The sequence below is a fragment of the Pan troglodytes genome, chromosome 11, assembly GCF_028858775.2.
Source record: "Pan troglodytes isolate AG18354 chromosome 11, NHGRI_mPanTro3-v2.0_pri, whole genome shotgun sequence".
Classification (NCBI taxonomy): Eukaryota; Metazoa; Chordata; class Mammalia; order Primates; family Hominidae; genus Pan; species Pan troglodytes.
This window is the reverse complement of record NC_072409.2, coordinates 68,101,258-68,121,509: the sequence shown is the minus strand read 5'-3', so window position 1 is coordinate 68,121,509 and position 20,252 is coordinate 68,101,258. Positions and strand designations below refer to the sequence as shown.

General features: G+C 41.6%; 1 protein-coding gene and 1 non-coding gene across 2 annotated transcripts in view; both read left to right on the top strand.

The window, feature by feature from the left end:
- Window positions 1–20,252, top strand: part of GNA14 (G protein subunit alpha 14) — a 227,567-nt gene that overhangs the window by 11,986 nt on the left and 195,329 nt on the right. The window lies entirely within an intron of this gene.
- Window positions 3,056–3,162, top strand: LOC112204523 (U6 spliceosomal RNA). The gene has a single exon (XR_002938155.1). It is a non-coding gene; the product is annotated as a U6 spliceosomal RNA (small nuclear RNA).

The following is a 20,252-nucleotide window of genomic DNA, read 5'->3' as shown; positions in this document are numbered from 1 at the left end:
TTCATTCCATATGTGGTTTGAATTGTGCCAAATTTAAATTTTCTCTGAAGTTGATGGGTGAGGTGAGGTCAACATCTACTCAATTAATGGCCACTGCAGGTTTTAGGGCCAGATGTCTGTTTTTTTCCCTTTTCAGTGTGTGCTTCTTAGGTTTAAAGAGTCCATTATAACGAGAGTCAAGGTAAAGGAGACAGTGATATTCTTGGAATTGTGGAACAAAAAAGGAAATTAATAGCAAAGAACAGTGAAAAGTGGTAAGACTTCGGAAGCTGAAAGTTCAAGCCAGCAGAAATCTGATTAGTTCATGACCCAGTACCTCTTAATGGAAACTATTTTTTTCTTCAAGAAGTTAGTACTCCAGGAGCTGTAAACATCACCAGTAAATGTGTTTTGAGTCCGCAGCTCTTCTCCTACCACCCCTTTCCCCAGATTCAAGAAGTAGTTCCCATTGCGCTGCCAATCTGCTATCTGGGCTCAGGCCATTCACCTACCATTGTGAGGTCCTGATAGAGCTACCATGTACGTCCCAGAAGGGCATGTGCAGAGGACAGTCAGCAGCATGAAATCCCTGTTGGTGCTCCTTCTCAGAGTGGCGACCTGATGTGTGGCCAGAACTTGGCATCATGAGATGAGCAGTATGTTTAGGCTCTGGGAACCGAGTTTCTTTTTTTGGTGAGGGGAGGCTCTGAGTTATTGGGTATATGACCAGGAGCAAGACATTTCCTCTGAACCCCAGGGTCCTTACCTGTAAAATGAAAAGCTTGGACCAGATGACCTCTGAGGTCTTTCAAATTCTGTCATCAGATGTTTTCTGCAGGTGGTTCTTAAAGTGTGTTCCCAGGATCTGCAGCATTGGCATCAGTACCTCCTGGGACCTTGTTAGAAATGCAAACTCTTAAGTCCCCATCTTAGCTCTCTGAAGCAGAACTTCTGGAGTGGAGCCAGCAATCTGTATTTTAATAAGCTCTCCAGGTGATCCTAATACACACTCAAGTTTGAGAACCTCTGTTTTATGGCATTGGCCTGGAGCTCAGGAGCTGCTCAGCCTCTGATTGTCACACTGGGCTTTCGGCAGACTTCCAGGATGCACCTGAGACTAATCTGTCTAGGGAATACTTTGTTGCTGGCAGGTGAAGAAATCTCTCCCTCATCAATTTGATGAAGGGACTTTAAGGGCTGAGCTGGGTAATTTGTAGGAGTCTTTTTGCATTTGTCCTAGGGTGCCAGGCTGGTGGACAAAGAGGAAGAGCAAGCACATATGTATGTTTTACCTTGGCAAGAATCGTTTCAAAAAGTAGCAAATGTTCATGTTTGCATAGATCCTTGTACTTGCATGTACTCTTCAAAAAGCTGTGCTCCTAAAAACTGCAATGATCTTATGGCTAATAACCATTAGGTAGTTATGCTTCTATTAATGGACATAGGAGTGCTGAGGAACCATATTCTAGTAAGAGCCATCATATATCAATCTTCTCATTGAAAATTCACTCTCCATGGAACATTGGCTTGTGCTGTGGTTTGAATGTCTCTTTCAAATCTCATGTTGAAAATTTGATCCCCAGTGTTGGAGGTGGGACCTGCTGTGAGGTGTTTAGGTCGTCGGGTCAGACCCCTCAAGAATAGATTAGTGCCCTCCCTTGGGAGTGAGTTCTCACTGTATTCTTGAGAGAGCTGGTTGTTCAAAAGAGCCTGGCACTTCCCCACCTCTCTCTTGCTTCCTCTCTTACCACATTATCTCTACACACACCAGCTCTTCTTCACCTTCCCCCAAGAGTGGAAGCAGCCCAAGGCCCTCATCAGATGCAGATGCCTAGTTTTGAACTTTCTAGCCATGAGATTCATGAGCCAAATAAACCTCTTTTCTTTATAAATTACCCAGCCTCAGGTATTCCTTTATAACACAGAATGGATTAAGATGGCTGATATTTCCATCCAAAGAGTAATACTCCTGTTGTCAAGTTTGCTTTTTAAAAATTGACTGACAAATTCTAATATTTTGTGCTTTTTTAATGAATGAGAGAAAAAAGTAAAATGTATTTTTTATTGTTTTGCCTGAAAGCCATCTTCTGTATTGATGATCAGTTGTCAGTTATTATTAGATGGATTATCCATGCCATTTCTCTCTTGAATCTGCCATAAATAAGACCTTCCTTTCTGAGTAACCCATCCCAGAATATGTGCTTCTGTTGCTCAGCTACTGTGTAATTGAAAAATATGTTAATTATATTACTAATAAAAATCAAATGAAGGTGATTAATCTTTTGTAGAATTATCTTCTAATCCATTTAGTGGTAAGCCATTAGTAGTCTTCATCAACACCACTCAAAATGCACCTGTGTTTAGAAACCTTTATAGCAATTTAACATTGCTGTGGCATCAAAGAGTATTTTTATTGTATTTCATAAATGTATCAGTCTTCAACTGATGGAAAATTTTAAAAATTGGTTCCTTCCTACAGTGTTTGAGAAACACAAGTACAAACTTTCATCCTATGGATGGGGTGGCAAAGGTCCAGAGGAGTGAAGGGACTCAGCAGATGTCACGGGGCCAGGTGATTAGTAGCTAATTGGCAGAAGGACCCAGAGTTAGTCTGAGTCTTCATGTTGAATTTCCTAGTTTCTAAGGCAACATTGATTATGAGATATGCCATTGATTTGAAAACAGCCTTTCAGAAAAGCAAATGCCACCATAGTAAATATACATATCAATGCAAAGGCATTTCACCCTCAAAAATGTTAATTTATATGGACATAAGCCTTGGACTCAAGGATATAGGTAATTTACTTTTCTCTCTTTTTTCCTTACCAGATAGTACAAATTTAAAACAAAGCAAAACTATTCAAATACTATGTCAAAACTAGTTATTGACATAGTATTTGATGTTATGAAATCAATTTAAGTGCTAAAATTAGACTAGAAAAGAAACCTCTGTGTATTGCCATCAGCCCACTGGGTTCTATTTCCAGTGGTCTTATATGCGATCTTGAAAATAGTTACTTCTTGGAATAGCATGCTGTCATTTATACAGAAGGCTAAAAAACATAATAGTGACCATGCACTCACTTCAGCAGCACATATACTAAAATTGGAGTGATACATAGAAGATTAGCATGGCCCCTGTGCAAGGATGACATGCAAATTCATGAAGCATTCCATATTTTTTGACTTTTGGGACTCAGGGAAAATGGTGGGGGAGGGGGTGAAGGCTAGAAGACTACATGTTGGGTCCAGTGTACACTGTTTGGGTGATGGGTGCACCAGAACCTCAGAAATCACCACTTCAGAACTTACCTGTGTAACCAAACACCACCTGTTCCCCAAAAAAACCTAATGAAATAAATAATAATAGTGACCAAACGTGTGTGGGAACTCCAATGTATGATATTATATGCTCCAATGTCTGAATAACTGTGGATTGACTACATCCTGGCAATTTGATGAGTGTGTTGAAGAGTTTCACATGAGACCTTGAACTCCATGAGATCTCTGCTCACTATTGAACCCACAATGCTAAGTGCAGAACTTAGCTCAAATACTGGTTGAATGCAGATATGTCTCTCTCTTTCTGGTGGTTTACATGAAATACCAGCTGAGTAGTATAAAGAATTCCTTACAGTAGCTGAAAGTCTTTTTTGTTTGTGATTGTCTAAGAAGGTTCATAAAAGGAACACAGGCCTGGGCTGGGCCTTGAAGAAGGGAAAATTGGAGAATTCCAGAATTGATTTTTTTTGGGTAAGTGGTGTAAGGATATGAAAATTGAGCCTGGATTCCAGGAATAAGATGAGATTTGGAAAATAATACTTCTCGTATTCTGCCTGCCTGCCTTCTTGCCTCCTCCCTCCCTCCCTCTGTCCCTCACTCCCTTCCTTCCTTCCTTCCCTCCTTCCCTCCTTCCTTTCCTTTCGCTTCCTTCCTTCCTTTTTTTTTTTTTTTTTTTGAGACAGGGTCTCACTCTGTTGCCTAGGCTGGAGTGCAGTGGTGTGATCAACTTCTGTCTCAAACTTCTGGGTTCAAGGGATCCTCTCACTTCAGCCTCCTGAGTAGCCGGGACTACAGGTGCATCTGTATGCCCAGCTTATTTATCTATTTATTGTAGAGACAAGGTGTCCCTGTGTTGCCCAGGCTGGTCTTGAACTCCTGGTCTCAAGCAATCCTCCTGCCTCAGCCTCCCATAGCACAGAAGATTATAGGCATGAACCAGCCCATTTTCTTGTATTTTCATAAAGACTTTTCCTAGTAACTATACATGGTAAGATTTTGATATGTAATCAAAACTACAGTTGAGAAATTTGTAAATTGTTCTTTTCTGTTGCTTTATTCTGAAACAGTTGGCTCACCAGAATCGAGTCTTTTTTATTCTTTTTCTGTTATACCTAATGCTAATAATGGAAAAGGCAATATTAAAGCAGTGACGTTTATACATTCAGTCATTATTCTAGGTACTTTAATCAGTGATTTCGTTTATTCCTCACCATGTTTGAGGTAGAGGTAGTATGCTCTCCATTCTACAGATGGGAAAATTGAGGCCTATCCTATGGCAAGATTCACTGGCCAGAGTGGGGCCAGGGTTTGAATCTGGGTGGTCTGATGCCAGAGCCTTGGTTCTTCTGCTTTTGTCTCCTAGAGCCAGACAGCTCACCAAAATCTACCCCATGGGGGCAAATCTCTGCTGTGTCCGCTTCTTGCCATTCTCTCTGCCACCCCCATCTCTATCTGAATTGCTAAATTTATCTATCATTCCCTAGCCCCAAATTCACTATTCACTCTGCCAGCCAGAGTGACCTTTTAAAAATGTAAATTGGATTGTTGTTTTTCTGCTCAGAACATTTCTATGTCTTGGGTGCAAATTTAAATCTGTGCATGGCCTGTGAGACCCTCTATCTGTCCCCTAATGACCCTCTGCCATTATTCCCCATGATTACTTAGTTCTGGCCACAGAATCATATTTTAGAATCTTCAGCGGGCCAGACTCATCCTTCTTAGGCCTCTGCACATGCCAATCTGTCTGCCTACAACACTCTTTTCTACTGGTCTTCTAGTGAACTGATACTCATTTTGAGAATGCATCTTAAATATCTCTTCCTCCTGGAAGCCTTTGCTGACACCCCAGTCCAAATTAAGTTCCTCAGAATATTTCTCCCATAGCACCTGCTACATTTCTTTTTAAAAATAGTGCTTTTCCTAGTTTGAAATTGTACTTACCATCCTCCTTCTCCGCTAGCCTCTAAATTTTATGAGTGTAGAGACTATTGTAACATGAGAATCCTCAGCATCTTGTATAGTGCCTGGGTGTTTCATAACATTTGCTAAATGGAGAAATACATTACTTTTACAGGATCTTTGGGGTATTTTTCTGTCTGGAAACCTCTGTGGCTGGTGATGCCTTTGCCTGAGTTTTGCTAAGGCCCATTGAGCTTGTTTTGCTCACTTGGCCTGGCAAGCTGTGCTTGGCTCACATTACCAGCCTGGGTCCCACACCTGCCAAGGGAGAGTCAGGCATGGAATAGTGAGGGGTGTGTGAGCGAGCATGGGGTCCGGCCACTGTGCAGAGTCAGACATGCCTTTTGCTGTAGCAGGGTGGGCAGCTCCAGGTGCCAGCAAAGGCACCGGCTCTCTGTGAGGCTGCGGCCAGACCAGGCACGCCACAAGTAGCTTCCACTGCTGGCACTGGGGAACATGGTGGCATCCAGAAGCTTGGAGACTCCAGGAACCTTAGGGCCCCAAAGGCAGTCACAGCCCTGGCTTAGGGGACTCCTAGGTCTGGGGTCCTCAAAGGGCCACAGCTCTTCTCTCCTCTTTGTTCACAATGTGGCAAGCAAGGGGCATATTTCAGCCCTGTTTGTGTTACAGCTCTTTTAGCCCCTACAGGGCCACAGAGGGGAGGAAGTGTGCACCGATTGGTCCATGGGTGGCCATGGGTAGGCCTGGAAAAGGCACCACAAGCTCCCACTCTGGTCCATGGGACTGGCAGCCCAGCCAACAGCCTTCAGGCCCTCACTAGGGACCCACCTCCTGTCCAGGAGCCTGTCTGTCTCCAGCTGCTGTTCATGGCACCCAGGATGCCCATGTGCCAAGGGGTGCCTGTGGCCCAGCACCAAGCTTCCCTCAGTGCCCCCCTTGGCTTCCCATGGCCCCAACTTTGCTCTGAGATTGGAGTGGGTGCCAACAGCAGGGAGAAGCCAGGCAGCAGAAGCAGGCACTTCCAAGCCTGCAAGGGCAGGGGGGCCTTCCTGGGCCCCCAAGGGTATAGGGGTGCCTGGGTCTGCAGCTGTGGTTTTGGCAGCTGCAGCAGTGGCCAGCAGGGTAGGGCTCCTGCCTGCTCCTGAGCCCTGAGAGCACAGGGATGCCTGGGTCTGCAGCTGCAGTTTGGGCGGCTGCTGCAGCACCCAGGCAGCTTCCACCCCAACTCAGAAGGGGCGAGGATCCTGCTTGTGCCTGCCTCTTACCAGCTCCATGAAACATGCAGCCCCAGCCATGCTTTCCTGCTGCAGCCGGCATGATGGCAGCGGCTGCTCCAGATGGCCCGCCACTGCCATCATTACCATTTAGTATCAACATTATTGCATAAAGAAAGAATACTTGAACTTCAAATAGTAGAAGGGCCTAATGGAAGATAACACTTTAAATTGAATAAACTTAAATGTATGATGAACTCATGCTCATTATGTGTTTTTTTTTTAATTTTACTTTTTGCTAATGAAAACTTCACTAGATACTGACATTGTACTGTGGGCCAGTGTTCTAGAACCACTGATTTATTGTATGCATCTTATGTGCTTCCTAAACTTTCAGATTTTCTTTATGCACATATGTGAATAGATGCTCTTGATGGTTTTTTACTTTTTTTTTTTTTTTACATAAAAAGTGGCATATTTGTGGCAGAGACTGCTAGCAGTCTCCTGAATACAGATTCTCTGTAATACAAGATGTTTTATCTGGGCACATGGATACCCAGCTAAATACTATACTTCTTAGCTTAGCTGCTGCTAATTGTGGCCATGTGATGATGGGATGTAAACTGAAGTGATGTAGCGATTTCTGAGTGATGACCCGAAAAGGAAAGGAGGCTTTCTTCCCTTCTAGAGGAAGATGTAACCTGATGGTAGGAGCTGCAGCAGCCATATTTTACCATAAGATGGAAGTAAGGTGTTAAGGGTGAAAAAGCAACATGATAGGAAGGGTCTATGTCTCTGAGACCATGAAGGTGTCATATTAGCCTTGAACTATAAATGATTAGACCCTTTTTAAATGGCAGCTAACCTGATATCCTAACTAATAAAATAATATACACTGTTTTGCTCTTAGCCTCTTGATACTCAACAATATATCTGGGAATTCTTTCCAAATTTTTTGCAATCCTAAGGCAGAAAAAAATAGACTCTAATGTTGGGGGAAGGGTATAGGATGATGCTGTGGGCCAGCTGGTGAGCCAATGCTCTGTTGATGTCTCTCATCCTCCCATCTTCATCAGTACTGTAATGGGATACAACTGTTTTCTCTGCTGCTGAGTTTTCAAATATTTGATAGGGTCTTTCTGTGTGCAAAGAGACATTTGTAGCTGCATGTTTTAGTTGATGCTGACTTTATTAGAGTGGAATATAAACTAAAAAAAACTAGTTTTTCTAAGGCTTTAATGCTCATTTTAATTTTTATAAATCTAGTTTTTTGCGTATAAAAATTAAAGGGATGTTTCTTAATCCTTTGATTAGGTTTCAATTTACTGTTTGCTTCACTTATTAATTCAGTTAATTAAATTATTACATTTTCTTTTAACATTTTAAAACCTATTTACACATTTTAAAAACCCAAGTATCCTCAAATATTTCAAACCTCCGAAAAAGCTGTCAAGCAAAATCTAAGCAGTTAAGTGATTCTGGTAGATCGATTAAATAAATCTTACTCTCTTGGCCAGGCATGGTGGCTCATGTCTGTAGTCCTAGCACTTCAGGAGGCCAGGACGGGAGGATTGCTGGAGACCAGGAGTCTGAGACCAGTTTGGGAAGCATGGAGAAACCGCATCTCTACAAAAAGTGTAAAAATTAGCTGGGCATGGTAGCACACATTTGTAGTCCCAGCTACTTGGGAGGCTGAAGTGGGAGGATAACTTGAGCCCAGGAAGTTGAAGCTGCAATGAGCCTCAACATTTTGCTAATCAAGCCACTGCACTCCAACCTGGGTGACAGAGTAAAACTCTGTCAAAAAAAACCCACAAAAAACAAAAAACACACCCCACAAAACCATACTCTCTTAATTCTAAACATTCTAATATTGTTTCTAAATGTAATCAAATCAAGTAATCACATTTATACTGTTAAATCATAAACTAATCACAACTCTGATAGATTATTTAATATCAGATTTAAATACCATAAATAAGGACAAGATTTTAAAACTTCAGTGCTGACTCATGTTTATTTATTTTAAAGTTCGTCTTGAGAGTATTCTTTTTTTTATACTTTAAGTTCTGGGATACATGTGCAGAACGTGCAGGTTTGTTACATAGGTATACACGTGCCATGGTGGTTTGCTGCACCCATCAACCCGTCATCTACATTAGGTATTTCTTCTAATGCTATCACTTCCTTAGCCCCCTACCCCCTGACAGACCCCGGTGTGTGATGTTCCCCTCACTGTGTCCATGTGTTTTCATTATTCAGTTCCCACTTACGAGTGAGAACATGCGATGTTTGGTTTTCTGTTCTTGTGTTAGTTTGCTGAGAATGATGGTTTCCAGCTTCATCCATGTCCCTGCAAAGGATATAAACTCATCCTTTTTATGGCTACATAGTATTCCATGGTGTATATGTGCCACATTTTCTTTATCCAGTCTATCATTGATGGGCATTTGGGTTGGTTCCAAGTCTTTGCTGTTGTGAATAGTTGCTGCAATAAACATACATGTGCATGTGTCTTTAGAGTAGAATGATTTATAATCCTTTGGGTATATACCCAGTAATGGGATTGTTGGGTCAAATGGTATTTCTGGTTCTAGACCCTTGAGGAGTCGCCACACTGTCTTCCACAATGGTTGAACTAATTTACACTCCCAACAACAGTGTAAAAGTGTTCCTATTTCTCCACATCCTCTCTAGCATCTGTTGTTTCCTGACTTTTTAATGATCGCCATTCTAACTGGCGTGAGAGGGTATCTCATTGTGGTTTCGATTTGCATTTCTGTAATGACCAGTGGTGATGAGCTTTTTTTCACATGTTTGTTGGCCACAGAAATACGTTGAGAAGTGTCTGTTCATATCCTGTGGCCACTTTTTGATGGGGTTGTTTTTTTCTTGTAAATTTGTTTAAATTCCTTGTAGATTCTGGATATGAACCCTTTGTCAGATGGATAGATTGCAAAAATTTGCTCCCATTCTGTAGGTTGGCTGTTCACTCTGATGATAGTTTCTTTTGTTGTGCAGAAGCTCTTTAGTTTAATTTGATCCCATTTGTCAATTTTGGCTTTTGTTGCCATTGCTTTTGGTGCTTTAGTCATGAAGTCTTTGCCTATGTCTGTGTCCTACATGGTGTTGCCTAGGTTTTATTCTAGGGTTTTTACGGTTTTAGGTCTTATGTTTAAGTCTTTAATCCATCTTGAGTTAATTTTTGTATAAGGGGTAAGGAAGGGGTCCAGTTTCAGTTTTCTGCATATGGCTAGCCAGTTTTCCCAACACTATTTATTAAATAGGGAATTCTTTTCCCATTGCTTGTTTTTGTCGGGTTGGTCAAGGATCAGATGGCTCTAGATGTGTAGTGTTATTCCTGAGGCTTCTGTTCTGTTCCATTGATCTATATATCTGTTTTGGTACCAGTACCATGCTGTTTTGGTTACTGTAGCCTTGTAGTATAGTTTGAAGTCAGGTAGTGTGCTGCCTCCAGCTTTGTTCTTTTTGCTTAGGATTGTATTGGCTATATGGGCTCTTTTTTGCTTCCATGTGAAATTTAAAGTAGTTTTTTCTAATTCTGTGAAGAAAGTCAGTGGTAGCTTGATGGGGATAGCATTGAATCTATAAATTACTTTGAGCAGTATGGCCATTTTCACATTATTGGTTCTATCCATGAGCATGAGATGTCCTTCCATTTGTTTGTGTCCTCTCTTATTTCCTTGAGCAGTGGTTTGTAGTTTTCTTGAAGAGGTCCTTCACATCCCTTGTAAGTTGGATTCCTAGGTATTTTATTCTCTTTGTAGCAATTGTGAATGGGAGTTCACTCATGATTTGGTTTTCTGTGTGTCTGTTATTGGTATATAGGAATGCTTGTGATTTTTGCACATTGATTTTGTATCCTGAGACTTTGCTGACGTTGCTTATCAGCTTAAGGAGATTTTGGGCTGAGGCACTGGGGTTTTCTAAATATACAATCATGTCATCTGCAAACAGGGCCAATTTGACTTCCTGTCTTCCTATTTGAATACCCTTTTTTTCTTTCCTTGCCTGATTGCTCCGGCCAGATCTTCCAATACTATGTTGAGTAGGAGTGGTGAGAGAGGGTGTCCTTGTCTTGTGCCGGTTTTCAAAAGGAATGCTTCCAGCTTTTGCCCATTCAGTGTGATACTGGCTGTGGGTTTGTCATAAATAGCTCTTATTATTTTGAGATACGTTCCATCAATACCTAGTTTATTGAGAGTTTTTAGCATGAATGGGTGTTGAGTTTTATTGAAGGCCTTTTCTGCATCTATTGAGATAATCATGTGGTTTTTGGTCATTGGTTCTGTTTATGTGATGGATTACATTTATTAATTTGCATATGTTGAACCAGCCTGGCATCCCAGGGATGAAGCTGACTTGATTGTGGTGGATAAGCTTTTTGATGTGCTGCTGGATTCAGTTTGCCAGTATTTTATTGAGGATTTTCGCATTGATGTTCATCAGGTGCCTGAATTTCAGGTGGCCTGAAGTTTTCTTTTTTTGTTGTGTCTCTGCCAGGTTTTGGTATCAGGATAATGCTGGCCGCCTAAAATGAGGTAGGGAAGAGTCCCTCTTTTTCTGTTGTTTGGAATAGTTTCAGAAGGAATGGTACCAGCTCCTTTTTGTACCTCTGGTAGAATTTGGCTGTGAATCCATCTGTTCCTGGCCTTTTTTTGGTTCGTAGGCTATTAATTACTGCCTCAATTTCAGAACCTGTTATTAGTCTATTCAGGGATTCACCTTCTTCCTGGTTTAGTCTTGGGAGGGTGTATGTGTCCAGGAATTTATGAATTTCTTCTAGATTTTCTAGTTTATTTGTGTAAGGGTGTTTATAGTATTCTCTGATGGTAGTTTGTATTTCTGTGGGATCAGTGGTGATATCCTCTTTATCATTTTTGTGTGTCTATTTGAGTCTTCTCTCTTTTCTTCTTTATTTGTCTTGTTAGTGGTCTATTTTGTTAGTCTTTTCAAAAAACCAGCTCCTGCGTTCATTGATTTTTTTAAAGGGTTGTTCATGTCTCTATCTTCTTCAGTTCTGCTCTGATCTTAGTTGTTTCTTGTCTTCTGCTAGCTTTTCAGTTTGTTAGCTCTTGCTTCTCTAGTTCTTTTCATTGTGATGTTAGGGTGTTGATTTTAGATCTTTCCCACTTTCTCCTATGGGCATTTAGTGCTATAAATTTACTTCTAAACACTGCTTTAGCTGTATCCCAGAGATTCTGGTACATTGTGTGTTTGTTCTCATTGCTTTCAAATAACTTATTTATTTCTGCTTTAATTTCATTATTTACCTAGTAGTCATTCAGGAGCAGGTTGTTCAGTTTCCTTGTAGTTTTGTGATTTTGAGTGAGTTCCTTAATCCTGAGTTCTAATTTGATTGCACTGTGGTCTGAGAGACTGTTTGTTATTATTTCAGTTCTTTTGCATTTGCTGAGGAGGTGTTTTACTTCTAATGATGCGGTCAATTTTAAACTAAGTGCAATGTGGTGCCGAGAAGAATGTATATTCTGTTGATTTGGGGTGGAGAGTTCTGTAGATGTCTATTAGGTCCGCTTTGTCCAGGGCTGAGTTCAAATCCTGAATATCCTTGTTAATTTTCTGTCTCGTTGATCTAATATTGACAGTGGGGTGTTAAAGCCTCCCACTATTATTGTGTGGGAGTCTAAGTCTCTTTGTAGGTCTCTAAGAACTTGCTCTATGAATCTGCGTGCTCCTCTATTGGGTGCATATATATTTAGGATAGTTAGCTCTTCTTTTTGCATTGATCCCTTTACCATTATGTAATGCCCTTATTTGTCTCTTTTGATCTTTGTTGATTTAAAGTCTGTTTTATCAGAGACTAGGATTGCAATCCCTGCTTCTTTTTTTTTTTTTCTTTCCATTTGCTTGGTAAATATTCCTCCATCCCTTTATTTTGAGCCTATGTGTGTCTTTGCACATGAGATGGATCTCCTGAATAGAGCACACCAATGGGTCTTGGCTCTTTATCCAATTGGTCAGTCTGTGTCTTTTAATTGGGGCATTTAGCCCGTTTACATTTAAGGTTAATATTGTTATGTGTGAATTTTATCCTGTCATTATGATGCTAGCTGGTTATTTTACACATTAGTTGATTCAGTTTCTTAATAGTGTTGATATTCTTTACAATTTGATACGTTTTTGCAGTGGTTGGTACTGGTTTTTCCTTTCCATATTTAGTGCTTCCTTCAGGAGCTCTTCTAAGGCAGGCCTGGTGGTGACAAAATCTCTCAGCATTTGCTTGTCTGTAAAGGATTTTATTTCTCCTTCGCTTATGAAGCTTAGTTTGGCTGGATATGAAATTCTGGGTTGAAAATTCTTTTCTTTAAAAATGTTGAATATTGGTCCCCACTCTCTTCTGGCTTGTAGAGTTTCTGCTGAGAGATCAGCTGTTAGTCTGATGGGGTTCCCTTTGTGGGTAACCTGACCTTTCTCTCTGGCTGCCCTTAACATTTTTTTCTTCATTTCAACCTGACAATTATCTGTCTTGGGGTTGCTCTTCTTGAGGAGTATCTTTGTGGTGTTCTCTGAATTTCCTGAATTTGAATGTTGGCCTGTCTTGCTAGGTGGGGGAAGTTCTCCTGGATAATATCCTGAAGAGTGTTTTCCAATTTGGTTCCATTCTCCCCTTCACTTTTAGGTACACCAATCAAATGTAGGTTTGGTCTTTTCACATAGTCTCATATTTCTTGGAGGCTTTATTCATTCCTTTTCATTCTTTTTTTGTCTTCATGCTTTATTTCATTAAGTTGATCTTCAGTCTCTGATATCCTTTCTTCTGCTTGATCGATTCCGCTATTGATACTTGTGTATGCTTCACGAAGTTATTGTGCTGTGTTTTTCAGCTCCATCAGGTCATGTATGTTCTTCTCTAAACTGTTTATTCTAGTTAGCAATTCGTCTAGCCTTTTTTTCAAGGTTCTTAGGTTCTTTGCATTGGGTTAGAACTTGCTCTTTTAGCTCGGAGGAGTTTGTTATTACCCACCTTCTGAAGCCTACTTCCGTCAGTTTGTCAAATTCATTCTCCATCCAATTTTGTTCCCTTGCTGGCAAGGAGTTGTGATACTTTGGAAGAGAAGAGTCATTCTGGTTTTTGAAATTTTCAGCCTTTTCGTGCTGATTTTTCCTCATCTTCATGAATTTATCTACCTTTGGTCTTTGATGTTGGTGACCTTTGGATGGGGTCTCTGAGTGGACATGCTATTCCTTTCTGTTTGTTAGTTTTCTTTCTAACAGTCAGGCCCCTCTGCTGCAGGTCTGCTGGAGTTTGCTGGAGGTCCACTCCAGACCCTTTTTGCCTGGGTATCACCAGCGGAGGCGGCAGAACATCAAAGATTGCAGCTTGTTCTTTCCTCTGGAAGCTTCTTCCCAGAGGGGCATCTGCTAGATGCCAGCTGGAGCTCTCCTGTATGAGGTGTCTGTCGACCCCTGCTGGGAGGTGTCTCCCAGTCAAGAGGCATGGGGGTCAGAGACCCACTTGAGGAGGTAGTCTGTCTCTTAGCAGAGCTTGAGCATTGTGCTGGGAGATTTGCTGTCCTCTTCAGAGCTGGCAGGCAGGAACATTTAAGTTTGCTGAAGCTGCACCCATAGCTGCCCCTTCCCCCAGGTGCTCTGTCCCAGGGAGATGGGAGTTTTACCTATAAGCCCCTGACTGGGGTTCTGCCTTTCTTTCAGAGATGCCCTGTCCAGAGAGGAGGAATCTAGACAGGCAGTCTGGCCACAGCGGCTTTGCAGTGCTGTGGGGGGGATCTGCTCTGTTCGAACTTCCCTGCTGCTTTGTTTACACTGTGAGGGGGAAACCTTCTACTCAAACCTCAGTAATGGCAGATGCCCCTCCCTCCCACCAAGCTTGAGTGTCCCAGGTCGACCTCAGACTGCTGTGCTAGTGGCGAGTATTTCAAGCCAGTGGAACGTAGCTTGCTGGGCCCTGTGAGGGTGGGATCCTCTGAGTTAGACCACTTGGCTCCCTGGCTTCAGCCCCTTTTCCAGGGGAGTGAACGGTTCTGTGTCACTGGCGTTCCAGGCACCACTGGGGTATGGAAAAAAACTCCTGCATTTAGCTCAGTGTCTGCCCAAACAGCAGCCCAGTTTTGTGCTTCAAACCCATGGCGCTGGTGGTGTAGGCACCCGAGGGAATCTCCTGGTCTGCGGGTTCCGAAGACCGTCGGAAAAGTGTAGTATTGGGGCCAGAATGCACCGTTCCTCATGGCACAGTCCCTCAGGGCTTCCCTTGGCTAGGGTAGGGAGTTCCCCAACTCCTTGTTTCCCAGGTGAGGCAACGCCCCACCCTGCTTTGGCTCACCCTCCGTGGGTTGCACCCACTCTAACCAATCCCAGTGAGATGAGCCAGGTACCTTAGTTTGAAATGCAGAAATCACCTGCCTTCTGCATTGATCTCACTGGGAGCTGCAGACTGGAGCTGTTCCTATTCAGCCATCTTGCCAGCCACTGTGAGAGTATTATTAATATGTGTTTGATTTACTTATTCTTATTCCTTCTCCTTTATGGGGCTTACAAAATTCAACCCAATTAGGAAGAGATTTACAATCTCAGCCCAAGATTTAGGATGATTCTTCAAGTTCATACATTTTCTTATAGCCCAAAGTGTCACTTATTTTTTTATTCCAGTTTTTACCATTTCAAATTTTTTTCTTTATCTTTTTCTTTCCTTTTTTTTTTTTTTTTTTTTTTTTTTTTTGAGACAGCATCTCACTCTTTTGCCCATGCTGGAGTGCAGTGGTGCCATCTTGGTTCACTGCAACCTCTGCCTCCCCAGGTTCAAACAATTCTTCTGCCCTCAGCCTCCTGACTAGCTGGAACTACAGGCACACTCCACCACACCTGGCTAATTTTTCTATTTTTAGTAGAGTCAGGGTTTCACCATGTTGGCCAGGAGGCTGGTCTTAAACTCCTGACCTCAGGTGATCCGCTCATCTTGGCCTCCCAAAGTGCTGGGATTACAGTCATGAGCCACCTGTGCCCCACCTGAAACTGAAAAACAAAATTTTTTTTTTTTTTTGAGACAGAGTCTCACTCTGTCACCCAGGATTGAAGGCAGTGATTCTATCTCAGCTCACTATAAGCTCTGCCTCCCGGGTTCACTCCATTCTCCTGCCTCAGCCTCCTAAGCAGTTGGGACTACAGGCACCCGCCACCACGCCTGGCTATTTTTTTTTTTTTTTTGTATTTTTAGTAGAGACGGGGTTTTCACCATGTTAGCCAGGATGGTCTCAATCTCCTGACTTCGTGATCTGCCTGCCTCAGCCTCCCAAAGTGCTGGGATTACAGGCATGAATGTTTTTGTATTTTTAGTAGAGACGAGGTTTCACCATTTTAGCCAGGATGATCTCGATCTCCTGACTCTGTGATCCGCCTGACTCGGCCTCCCAAAGTGCTGGGATTACAGGCATGAGCCACCCTGCCTGGCCGAAAAACATTTTTCTAATTATCTAATTTAGTGATTCAATTCTGTACCCACACCCATCTACAACGGCAACTGGTTTCTTCATTGTCTAACTTGTGTTGAAGGGGTTCTACACTTTCTAAGTTCTTTTAGCTGCCTCACGACGAATATTTCTTATTCTTTTGCTGTTCCTTAAATTTGAAGAAGAAAATTAGATCTCAGTTTCAAGAGGTGAGAGATATGAGCTCATTTCTTTTTGTTGTTGTTGTTAATTTCAAAGACTGTGTGCACATGAGGTCATTTCTTAACGCTTGTCCATATTCTGATTTGCATGTTCTGTATTCAAACTCATCAGTCTAATATTGTTTATACATGTTTCTTTTCTTTCATTTAAACATTTAAGCTATTTAAGAATAAATTAGGCCTGGCGCAGTGGCTCATGCCTGTAATCCCAGAACTTTGGGATGCTGAGGTGGGAGAATTGCTTGAGGCAAGGGATTCAAGATTGCGGTGAGCTATGATCATGCCATTGCACTCCAGCCTGGGCAACAGAGTGAGACCCTGTCTTAATAAAAAGAAAATGAATTAACGAACAATATGAAACAGAGCAAATGAAATATAAAGCACTAGTCATAAACAATAGGCCTATCAAAAACTCCACCAGCTGGCAGCCTTCAAAACAAGTATTTGTGTTTAAATGCTGCTTCTTTGTTCTAAAATGCCTAAAAGTCGACGAAATCATCCCTTTTAATATCTCTCTGCTTTTTATTTGTTGATGTGGAATTGTAGATGGTCTATAGGTAGCTCATGTGTCAGAAAACTGCTTGAGCTTCCCCTAACCATCTTCAAATTGCCATTCGTTTAGGGTAATGATGAAGTCTCTCTCTTACCTAATTATTTAATTTGTGTCTATATTAACGGGTGGGGCAGGTGGAGGAAATGAGAAAGAGGTTTTAGTTTGTTTTACGTAAGCCAACCAGGATAAGACTGGACACTAAACATAGTGTCTATCAATTAGGCATGGTCTGGTGAAGCCAATTCTGTGTGTGTGCACTTGCATGCACACTTACCCATACACACCACCAGATAATTTGAAATTAGCACTTAAATGGCCATTTGAATTTGCCATTAGGCTAATCAAACCTATTCTATCTACAATGTAATTATATCTTGGTGCAAACCAGAAAATGACCAAAAATTTATCCAAAAAAATAATCTTCATTTGTTTAAAGTGTTCATTTTGAGCATCTGAAATTTCTGTTTAAAGTCATCTTTGCTGAGTGCAGTGATTCGCACCTGTAATCACAGCACGTTGGGAGGCTGAAGCAGGCAGATTGCTTGAGTCCAGGAGTTTGAGACCAGCCTGGTCAATGTGGCAAAACTCCATCTCTACAAAAAGTATAAAAATTGACTGAACATGGTGGCATGCTCCTGTGGTCCCAGCTACATGGGAAGCTGAGGTGGGAGGGTCACTTGAGCCTGGGAGGTGGAGACTGCAGTGAGCTGAGATCGTGCCACTGCACTCCAGCCTGGGTGATAGGAGTGAGACCTTGTCTCAAAATAAATAAATAAAAAATAAAGTCATTTTAAAAATTTTTATTTAAAGAGAATCATGTTGGCCAAACAGAAAGGGAATTTTTTTTTTTTTTTTTTTTTTTTTTTTTTTTTTTTTTTTTTTTGAGACAAGAGTCTCCCTCTGTTGCCCAGGCTGGAGTGCAGTGGTGTGATCTTGGCTCACTGCAACCTCCACCTCCCGTGTTCAAACAAATTCTCCTGCCTCAGCCTCCGGAGTAGCTGGGACTACAGGTACGCACCACCATGTCTGGTTAATTTTTGTATTTTTAGTAGAGACAGGGTTTCACCATGCTGGCCAGGCTGGTCTCGAACTCCTGACTTCGTGATCCACCTGCCTCGGCCTCCCAAGGTGCTGGGATTACAGGCGTGAGCCACCGTGCCCAGCAATGGATTTGTTTCTAATTATTAGGATGAGTAGGAAAACTTAATATGTTAATTATATTATGATATTTGCTAGAGCTCTAATTAGAAATATTGTTTCTAATTTGTATTTTGTCCGGAATTCTAAGCATTCCTTATTATACTTGCTGCATCATCTGTTTGATGAATTGCTTTTCCCTTTAATACTTTTAAACTTTCAATCACCTGAAAAAGCTGGATGTTATCTAAAGCCTTGTGGATGAGTTGCCAGAAATCTTTGGTATAAATCCCAGTATGGCTTCTAATGTGCATGGTGACCTTCAACAAGTCACAGAGTCACAGAGGCTCCTCATCAGTAAAATGAAAAGGCTGGATTTGGCAATCTCTAAATCCTTCCAGCCCTGAGTTTCCGTGTTAACTCTTCAACAATAGTGGAAATCTTAGTTACCTTGATCATTCAAGGCAGATAGACTCTGTGTGCGTGTGTGTGTGCACACACACGTAATGTGCCTCCAGTGTAACTGAGGAAATAATATCTAGTTGCTGTTTGACTTGGTGACAAACGGTAGAAATAGATTTCTTTATATTTCTTTGTTCTCTGTGTTTGAATTTTTATGTAGCAAGAGGCTTTACATGTGCAGTAATTCCAGTGTATCAAAACAGGTTTGTCAGGGACAGAAATGAATTGGTAGTCTGACTGGTACTTCTAATTGCAGAATTATCTAGTAGCATAAAAATGGCTCATGGACTGACACATTTGTCACTAGCTAAAAATCTAGCTTCAATTCAATGTACTTTAAAATATAGGAGCATTTAATAGTAACAATAGCAATAACATTATGTAGTGCAGACTATATGCCAGACACCATTCTGAGGGTTTTATATCTATCAGTTCATTTCATCCTTGCAAGTTCTTGTGGTATGCACTATACTTTGTCCATTTTACTGATGAGGAAACTGAGCTAAAGAAAGATGAAATGAGCTACCCCATATCACACAGTACTAAATGCGGAGCTGGGTTCCAGGGATTTCTTGCTCTTACTGTTCCCTACTGCTGCCCTTGGTAAATAACTCATTAGGCCAGGCATGGTGGCTCATACCTGTAATCCCAGCACTTTGGGAGGCTGAGCAGGGTGGATCACTTGAGATCAGGAGTTTGAGACCAGCCTGGCTAACATGCTGAAATCTTGTCTATACTAAAAATACAAAATTAGCTGGATGACACGCGCCTGTAGTCCCAGCTACTCAGGAGGCTGAGGCGGGACAATCACTTGAACCCAGGAGGCGGAGGTTGCAGTGAACTGAGATTGCTCCATTGCACTCCAGCCTGGGCAAAAAGAGCGAAACTCTGTCTCAAAACAAACAAACAAAACAAACTCGTTATAGGAATGCCTGGCTGGGTTGACGTCTGAGTGGAGGCAAGGGTCTGGTATGTGCTCTTGTATCTTCTCTTACAGTTCAGTGGAACTTTGAACAAGTCATGTAATCTCTCCAAACCAGGGCTGTCCAATGGAAATAGAATGTGAGATGCAAATGTGAGCCACACATGTAATTTTAAACTTCCCAGTAGCCATATTTGAATAAAGTAAAATGAAATATGTAAAATTATTGTTAATATGTCTTAAGTATATTATTTAAATATATTCAAATGTAATCATCCAGCATATAATCAACAATGAAAATTTTCAGTGAGATATCTTATATTCATTCACTATCCACATTTTAAGTACACAATGGCTCCACGTAACTACTGGATACCATATTAGACAGCACAGCGCCGAACCCTGGAGAGCTACTGTAAAATGAGACCGTAGCAATGGATCATCACTAAAACCTTAGATCTGAAATTCTAGAAATCTATCATGAGAAGCACCTGTGCTCCTTAAGTAGTTTACCTTTATGAGATCACTTGTTTCTTGCCTGCTTCAGTAGCACGGAGAAAACATTTTAAGATACTAATTCAACAATGAAATGATCCTTTAAGAATCACAAAGGCAAAGCAGTGTCAAGAGAGTGTGTGCTATGAGAGAAGATTTTCAGAAAGCAACCATGCTTTAGTGGGTTTTGTTGTTGTTGTTGCTGTTTTTTAAATCAATTAGTCCTTCAAATATCTGAGAGCTTTCTGTGGGCTAGGTCCTATTCTAGGCCTCAGGTACTTGGAAGAGAACAAAGGCCCTGCTCTTATGGTGCCTTTACTGTGATTTAACAATAAATAGACATGAAGGATGCCTTTGGGTTAGGTAAGTACTATGAATAAAGCAGAGTAAGAGATTAGAGAGTGGAGGCTGGAGACCTGGGAACTGGTGGGCCTAATTTTGCCAGGAGTAATTCTCTGAAGGGTGACAATGGAGGGGAGACTGGATTAAGAGATGGTATAAACTATATGAAGACCCAGGGAACAATGTACCAGGAAGTGACTGGGCATTCTAGGCTGGGGAGACAGCCTGAGGTGGAAATGGGCTTGGTGGGTTTGAGGAGGAACAGGAACGCATTGTGTT